Genomic DNA, 9,896 nt, shown 5'->3' with positions numbered 1-9,896 from the left:
TATTTCAAATTTATGACCCTGATTTAGTATAAATTAAATGAAAAATATTTAAAATAATCAATTTTTAAATTAATTTACATATTTAGAATCTAGACAGTATAATCTGAAATGGGTTTCAATTTCGTATAAAAATTCTTTGATTAAAGGCACGTAAACTATTTCATTTCATCATATTTGTGCTTTCATTCATGGAGCTTTGAATTTGCAGGTTCATGTCTCAGGTGTGGCCATCCCAGGCCTATCCCGGGCCTAATCCCGAGGCAAGTGGCGGGTTGTGAATTCAAATTTTACATAAACCGTTTATAAAACGGGGGCCCGTTTCATTTTCTGCCCGTTGGATTTAACAACGGGCCCCCGTTTTAATAACGGGCCCCCGTTATTTAAATAACGGGCCCCCGTTATTTAAATAACGGGCCCCCGTTATTTAAATAACGGGCCCCCGTTATTTAAATAACGGGCCCCCGTTTTATAAACGGGGGCCCGTTGTTAAAACAACGGGGGCCCGTTATTAAAATAACCGTTGCTATAAAAAAAAAAAAGATTGCATCGATTTACTACAATATCATTGAAATCCGTACTGACAAAGATTTTTTACATCATTTGGCAGTACTTTTTAATATTTTTTACGCGATTTTTTGAAGACAAGTTTGTAAAAATGGGTTCTAAGCAACGTCAAAAGAAAAAAAAGAAGACAATGACAGTGGACGAAATTCAAGCACAAAGAGAGAAGGAGGCAAAACGCCAAAGAGATCGAAGATCACAACAACGGCAATTGAATAACACTTTTGAAGCATCTAGTTCAGTGCCCGTTGTAGATGAGACCATTGAAGACATCATGATGGATGCAAAAAATATAGAACCACACACGGGTATGACTGTTGATGCAAATGTTGATGTGGATGCGAATCCTGGTATGTTTTTAAATCCTGATGACTATGATGCCAATCAAATTGCTGATTTAAATGAAGCTGGATATAAATTTCATACACCAATACGAAAAGAAATAAAAATTGAAAATATTACACCACCATCTCTAAAAGAAAATGAATGTAATTTGTTTACTATTGATAGCAATGTGCTAGATAATCTTAATGGGTTAGTTTCTTGGAGACAAATCAGAACACATGCAAACAGATTATATAAACAATTTTTCTATAATAAAAAGTTAGGATTCCAATGTCAATTAATGCTACAATTAATAAAAATGTTAAAAATGCGTAAAGTCATGAAAAAAATAGGTATTTATGCAAAACCAAAAAGAAAAGATGAATCATATAAGCAAGTTGTATCTACTGTTGCCAGTGCCATCGATTCTATAGGAAAAACAAGTCGATCTAAAGATAAGAATGCAGCACGTAGAGTTATAACAACTGCTATAGTTGACAAAATGATTGTTAATAAAAGAATGTTAAGTGATATAAGTGGCTATTTGAACTTACATCGTAGAACCTTGTCAAGAGCGGCCAAAAGAAGAGACACAATTGAAATTGATCCACTAAACCATTGTTGGAGTTTTAGTGGTAGACTTCAAAGGTCAGACATGAAATTAAATGATGAAACTAAACAATTAATTACAAAATTTTGGCATGATAACACTAGAGTTTCATCAAATGTTAGAGATGTTTTAAAGTTAAGGGTGGGATCAAAAATTCGTGATCCTCATCCAAAACATCTTCTTGACATGACTCAAACTGAATTCTTTAAAAAATTTAGTGATGAATCTGTGTTAATGAATTTACGAATTAGTCAAAGATCATTTGAAAAATGCAAACCCTCGTATGTTAAAATCAATAAACAAAGAATATCTTGTTGTTGTAAAACTCATGTCCAGTTTCGTTACTATTATGATGTTTTTCGATATATTCGTTGTATGTTGCATGGTAATGATCTTGTGCAGGATTGTGGTGTTTATGTTCCACCTGAAACTATAAAAGATTTTATTGGAAGTTTATTTTGTAAACCACCTAATGAACAATTATTTCTTTCCAGTTCATGCATTTATGGTTTTTGCAATTTATGTGGGAACTATTCTTCGATAGGTGAATGTTTGCATGAACATGTTTCATCTGAGTTTGGACAAAAAATGGTTGATGTTAGGAGATTTAAAAATATAGAATACCCTCTAAAGGATGGAAAGATGGGGAAACGTTTAGAATTGATTACAGAACAGAATAGTGTGAATGCATTTATTAGTGAGTTTAAAACTCATATTGTTCCAAAATATGTGAAACATTCCCAACATGCCCGATGGCTTGATGGACAGTTTCGCATATGCAAGAACACATTTCCAATTGGAACAATAGTATCAGTTGTGGATTTTGCAGAAAATTATACTCTAAAACCACAAGAGGAAACTCAATCACAATACTACAACTCAGTGCAAGTGGCCATATTTGTGCACATTATATATAGACATGACCATGACAGTACAGAAGATAATAGAAAATTTTTGAGGGAGTATCATTTCTATGTTAGTGATAATCGATTACACTCTTCAGAGTTTGTCCAACATTGTTTCGAGGTATTTTATGATAATCTTAAGGAAAGAGAAATTAACATGAAACAACATATGATATGGTCAGATAACTGCACTGGACAATTCAAAAATGCAAGAATGTTTTGTTGGCTATGCAAAGTTCACAAGATAACCAATGTCCAACATTTATGGAGTTTTTTTGAAGCGGGACATGGTAAGGGGGAACACGATGGAGCCGGTGCCTGTATAAAAAGAGCTCTTGCTAGAGAACAATTGAAATTCGAGGATGCAGTGAAATTCAGAGATGCTCGCGCAGTTGTAGATTGGTGCAATTCAAAGTTGTCAAAAGGATCAACTGAAAACTCTGCAATTCGACGTTTCTTCTGGTTGATAGAGGAAGATAGTATTCCTATTCGGCATGATTGTAATACCATCATTGGATCAACTAAATGGCATTCGTTTAAGAGTTCTAATTCAAACACATGGACTATATTCACAAGGCAACTTGCTTGCTTTTGTCAGTTTTGTGTTTCCAGAGATTGGGAATTTTGTGAGAATAAAGAATGGGTTGAAGAATGGCAACAAAGATCATTGACACCCATAGATGCAAATGATCCGCATGAAAGAACTGATGAAGATATGGATCAAATGTTTGCATCAAATGACTATGATCGCATTTCAGATCTTATACAACAAGGTAAAATTATTTTTGAAATTTGTTTTGATTTATTAAATAGTACATAAATTTATGAAATCTTACAGTGTATATTTTTGTTTTTATTTCTCATTAAATATTAAAATAAAATTGTTTTGTGCACAGGACATGTCTATGCTGTTGTTGCACCAGAGGACAATGAAGAGGGGATAGAGTATTGGTTGGCTCGATGTGTAGAGCCAAAACATAAGCTAACTACTCCTCGAGTAGATGATGATGGTTATGACTATCCAACAGGATCTGTGGTTGTTGTTGGCACTTGGCTACGCAAATATCTAACAAGAAAGAATGGATTGCCCGCATTTGAAGATTATGAATTAGAGAAAAAGATTATACATTACTCACATTTGGTAGTGGCAACTAATATAAAATTGGATAGATATCGTGGCAGGCCTGCTAATAAACAATTATGGACTCTCTCTATGGAAGAGCACGAGACAATTATAGATGCTTTGCAAAAGAGAGAGGATGCAGATGGTATAATAGAATGAATATCAAGTAAGTTATAATTTGAACCCTTAATCCACCTCCCTTTTAAAAGTCGCGATGCATATTATATATAGTATTTTAAATCATGAATCATAATTACAAAATCTAATCTACTAAAATTTTGTTTCAGGTCTACCACAAGTAGAAGGCATCAATGAAAACAAAGTTATTTGTGCATACTTTATGTTTCATTTTGAATAATTACAAGTAAGTTAAATTTTTGTACCCTTAAGGCAAATCCATTTGTATTTTAAATTCAATGTATTCTGATTATAAAAACTAATCATATGTATTTACTTTTTCTAGGTCTCTCAGAGTAGACTTGGCCTCAATGACTACTATATTGTTTGTGCATACTTTATGTTGTATTTTAAATTCAATGCATCCTGATTATAAAAACTAATCATATGTATTTTTTTTTCTAGGTCTCTCAGAGTAGACTTGCCCTCAATGACTACTATTGTTTGTGCATACTTTATGTTGTATTTTGAGAGATATAAATCCTTATTATTATAATTTAAATAGACTATTTATTTTATTTTAGATATGTCTTCTTGATTACATTTTGTGTACAATATACATAAATGAGAGACTACTGGTCAAATTTATGAATGAGATAATTATGTTTTAATCAAGTTCTATTCATTATATTTGTTAAATGATACTTTTTGATTTAGAATATGTTATAATTATAAGATATGTTTCGATACTTAGTTCAAGATGTATGCACATGTAGTTTATCTAATCACAAGAACTATTTAAATAAAATTCCAAAAATAAAATTACAAGTCCACATAATGCCTATAAAGTTGTTTAAGCACAACTTCCATAAATAAAATTTCAAGTCCACATAATATATAAAGTATGCGCAAAATTTCAAGTCCACATAATTTCAAGTCAATATATATGATCTAATGTGCACATAATTTCAAGTCCACATAATATCTAATGCGCACAATACACATAAAGTATGCACATAATATATATGATCTAATCCTATTATGAAACTATCCATATATATAAAGTATGGGTGTGCACATGTAAACAAATATGTAAAGCCCGTAAAATAGTACATATCAGAGCCAAATAAATAGTAAAATTTCAAGTCCACATAATCCATATAATATCTAATCCATATATATGTCTAGATGGTAACATGATGTTCACTCCACATAATATCTAATGTGCACAAAATATATAAAGTATGCACAAAATATATATGATCTAATCCTATTATGCAACTATCCATATATATAAAGTATGTGCACGTGTAAACAAATGTGTAAAGTCCATAAAAAAGTACATATCAAAGCCAAATAAATAGTAAAATCTAAGTGCTATCATCAATAACATCTCGTGGTCTCTTGTCCCCAGGACGTGGTCCAGATCCACCTGTCTCATGCTGTACAATAAAAAAATAATATTAAAATATTACTTGAAATTAACTATTAAAAGAATCATTTATCAAATATAGTAGAATTCATAAATTAAGTTACAAACTTACCATATGCTCATCAGATCCTGTAGCAGTATCTCTCTTGTCCCCAGGACGTGGTCCAGATCCACCTGTCTCATGCTGTACAATAAAAAAATAATATTAAATATTACTTGAAATTAACTATTAAAAGAATCATTTATCAAATATAGTAGAATTCGTAAATTAAGTTACAAACTTACCATATGCTCATCAGATCCTATAGCAGTATCTCTCTTGTCCTCGGGACGTGGTCCAGATCCACCTGTCTCATGTTGTACAATAAAAAAATAATATTAAAATATTACTTGAAATTAACTATTAAAAGAATCATTTATCAAATATAGTAGAATTCATAAATTAAGTTACAAACTTACCATATGCTCATCAGATCCTGTAGCAGTATCTCCTCTAGCAGTATCTTGTGTAGTATCAACACCAAATGCAGTGCTAGCTAACTCCTGTACAAGGTCAAATTCAAAGTGTCCAATTAAATCTTAAATTAAGAGTAAAAATAAGATCAAATTAAGTATTACATATTAATACCTCAAAGGATGTCGATGTGCGTTCAAATTGGCTCTGATCAAAATTATGAGGATAACCTATCCTAATGGTAGTGTCCACCTGCATACATGCATTTAATGAAATCATATTTAGTGAACATATATATGTGTACTAAATAATTTCAAGTAAAGTTACAATATTGTAAGAGTTCATATTTAAGTTAAGAATTATAAGATACATACCATAGATGGTGTCACAATAGTCAGACCCTCTTCTTGATGTGATGTAGAGGGTCCCTCATGACCTGAATCCTGGAGAAAGAAGCATTCAATGTATCAACATGAAAATTTATATAATATACGATGATAGCATATTAACTTAAAAAGATCTAGTACAATGTCTAGATAGAAATTTATACTATACCCCATAAGGTGTGCCGAGTTGTCTTCCAGTAGATGCAATATTAACTCTAATATTAGGCGTAGTCCTTATCTACATAAACAAAATTTATTTAATGAAGTATTAGATTGTATAAAAAAAGAGATGCACTTAGTTTATACCTATATTTAATAAAGTACATAAAAACATTGACATGTACATGTATATTATATATATCTATACCTGGTCAAGATGAACATCCGAGCAAAGAAAATCCATATAAGATGTCATCATACTATCATCTACTGCATCATGCTCATCTGGAACTGAAGTAGATCCTGCAGCAGTAGTAGGACCTACACACGTCTCATGACAACTCGAACACATATGTGGCATCCATCGAGGAGCAGATGCCATGTGAGCAGCTTGCTCACTCAGGTTCCCTGTGAGGGAAGTCAAAGCATCTAATGTCGAAATGAATGATGTATTTTGGACATCTGCAGGAATCGATGGAGCAACAAGTGGAACTATGGGTGGATCCGATAGGGGATTATTACTCCGTGCCCCTAATCTATGCTGTGGCATTCCACGACCAACACCCTAGAATGACTTAATATCAAAATAATTTGGTTTTTGGTTCATTACAAACTCACAGTATAATTTCTTCAAAAAATAAAAAGGGACCTCATAATTACGATGTGGTGGATAATCAAAAACCATCCACCATCTATCCCAAAAGTATCTAGCCATTTCTGGATGCACACACCACCTAATTGAAATTCTTTTCTGGTTAGGTTGCATTGGTTCTCTTGTTTTTGGGTTGGTAAAATATGGACATAAATGAGCTTTGGTTATTTTCAAATCTGTGATTTGTCTATAAGTTAAACCATCGGCATAAAAATCACGCAACTCTTGTCATCGTCTATGAAATTGATCTAATTGAGAATCAACAGATCTAACTGACTCGACAACAGTTTGCATTGATTTTGCAAACTCTACAAGATGGGGTGGCGTGACTTGCTCATTTTGGATAGCAGCAATGTTTTGTTCAATCACTTGTAGGTTTTCATTAATTCGTTCTCTTAAACGAATTTCATCCAATCTAGGGGGTTGTGGTGGTGGTGGTGGTGGTGGTGGTGGTGGTGGTGGTGGAGGAGGAGGAGGAGGAGGAGGGGGTTGTGGTGGGGGATTTTCACCTAATAGTTCATCTATGTCAAAAACATCCATGATGGCAAAGAACTCCTGCATATATAAAGATATACATGAATTATATACAACTCTATGTCAAAGAAGAATCTATTTTACTAAATTAAAAAAAAACATTTATAAATATTAACATTTCTATGTTGTTGAATGAGATACACATGAAATATATAATATAATATTGAACTTAAAAAAATATACATGTACATACTATTGAATCTTGAAATATAAAATTTGCGCATAAAACTTAATAAAAACTTTCAATGAAACATCATAAATCTATTAGAATTCAATTACGTAGTTTTGAGATAATTGTCATCAATTCATATTACATTGATTAGTCTTCAAACAATCTTAAAAAAAAACTAATCTCCCATGACTATAAATGACATACTTAAAACATATTATATTCTAAGTGGTTGTCATGTAAAGACAAAACATCAAAACTTTTGAAGAGTTAAGCATATTTCACCATTAAATTTCTCCCATAATCAAATCTACACAAGATTATAATTTACAAAAGGTCTTCAAAAAATATTATTTCCTATAAATCATTTATTATAAAACTCCGCAATCATTTGTTTTCATATATAATCTTTCTATAAAATTTAAGATATCAATCCATACACAAATTCTCTTACAAAGTTCAATAAGAAATGAAGGATAGAGGATTAAATACTAAGATTGTTTTGAGAGATCAATGGAGTAGATTGATTGAAAGGATTGTGTGCATTAGAAGCTTCCAAGTGGCAACTTAAATGTTTGGTGCACATGAGGAGTTCATGATCCAAGAAAGTTTTGAGGAAAAGGTCTTCTTAGGGGCGTATACACCAAGATGTTGTAAAAAAAGGTAGCCAAATGACCAAAAAAAGATAAACACGAGTGCGTTATTGGGAAATTCATTTAACGCATTTGAGGTCTTTTTTGTAGTGTTTTTTTCTTACACTATACTAGGCTTGTTTACACTATCGTAGGTTCATTAGGACTATCCTAGGTTCATTAGGATTGTCCCAAGTTCATTATTGCTTTCTTAGGCTCATTAGGACTTTCTTAGGTTCATTAAGACTGCCCTACATTCATTAGGATCATTTGAGGCTCATTGGGACTTTCAAAGAAATGTTGCTCTCTCATTAGGCAAGGAGGATATAGACCCTTTAGGTTCTCTCATGTTTTATAGACATTTGATAGGTTTTAAATTCGAAATATTCATTAATGGAGTTAGTCTAGTGTTTCTTGGTTAGTGAGGAGGATCTGTAGATGTACATCATTAAAGTTTACATAAGGGTTGCATTCAAGTCTTGAAATATTCCATCTCTTGTTCAAATATATGTAAGAAGGGGAGAACATTGGATATATTACATCATTAGATAGTGGATATAACCATTGAGTTTTAAAATTAATTAGCCTCAATAAAAAAATCTCAATTTCTATATATTTCATAAATGCATAATTAGATAAATTATTACTTATAAATAAATCAATATGCATTTCTTTCAAAGAAACAAGAAACATACAAATAATAATAAGTTGTGATCTATATATCTAAATATGAAAATAATTCCATTAAAACTTTTACCTAGGTTAAGCATAAAAGTGATAATAAAACATAATCACCATGTTTTATTTCAACCTTAAAAGTAAAAGAACTCTACATATCCTAAAATTAGGACTTAATCACATCAAATAATTCTAATATAACTCAAAATACTCCTTCAACATATAAGATGATCTATGCTAGATGGCCATGTCTTACTTTCATTCCATTTATGGATTTCTTACATAGTAATACAAAAAATAACTTTCATCGAAATTAAGCATCTTTAACCATGAGATTATATATATCCTCAATTGTATATTCAAAATACTTCTTGGGAATTATATTTTTCAAATCTTTCAGATGTATATATAATTAGCACCCCATTTAGAAAACTCATTATCAATCAACATTATAAATCAAGAATATTTTTTATTTTGTATTAATGAATTATATATTTGGCATATTAGCTTCCTTTATGAACCTATGTAAACCAAACTCCAATTTTAGTAACTTATCTAGTTTTGCTCTAAAATTGTGTCCATAATTGATCCTTTTATACCATCACATGACATAATAGGACCTTTATGCCATGACATGGCATAAACCTAAGCCTAAACTTTCATATCTAAAATTTGAAAAACTTAATGTTAATTACTTTTAAGGTTATACTAATTTAGTGGTAACTTTTGTATTGCCTAATGAGGATTAAGAACAATTTAGGTACATATGTTCGGTTTTATGTCAATTTCATTTTCGAACATTTTTGTTTTTGTTTCCATTTCATTTTTGGTTTTTTGTTTGTGTCGATTTCATTTTCGAACGTTTTTGTTTTTGTTTCCATTTCATTTTCAGTTTTTTGTTTGTGTTGATTTCATTTTCGAACGTTTTTGTTTTTGTTCCCATTTCATTTTTGGTTTTTTGTTTGTGTCGATTTCATTTTGTTAATTATCTAGGTTTGGTTTTGGTTTCTAAATTTGTTGATTACGGTTTAGGGTTAACTGTTCAAAAATATTTTACATCAAAATCAAGAATTTACAAATATAAAAAATAATTTATTTATATGCTACTATTAAAAAAAACTAAAATAATAAAAAAAAAACTAAATAATACACCAAAAAAA

The 9,896-nt window shown here is 31.1% G+C and overlaps 1 long non-coding RNA gene across 1 annotated transcript; it reads right to left on the bottom strand.

Moving 5' to 3' along the window:
- Positions 1-4,990: 4,990 nt before the first annotated feature.
- Positions 4,991-5,429, bottom strand: LOC131857373 (uncharacterized). The gene is made up of 3 exons (XR_009358714.1): positions 5,358-5,429; positions 5,185-5,256; positions 4,991-5,082 (listed from the first exon to the last, which is right to left on the bottom strand). It is a non-coding gene; the product is annotated as an uncharacterized LOC131857373 (long non-coding RNA).
- Between the last annotated feature and the right edge of the window lie 4,467 nt (positions 5,430-9,896).

Source organism: Cryptomeria japonica, chromosome 8, assembly GCF_030272615.1.
Source record: "Cryptomeria japonica chromosome 8, Sugi_1.0, whole genome shotgun sequence".
NCBI classification, from domain to species: Eukaryota; Viridiplantae; Streptophyta; class Pinopsida; order Cupressales; family Cupressaceae; genus Cryptomeria; species Cryptomeria japonica.
This window is presented reverse-complemented; position numbering and strand designations above follow the sequence as displayed.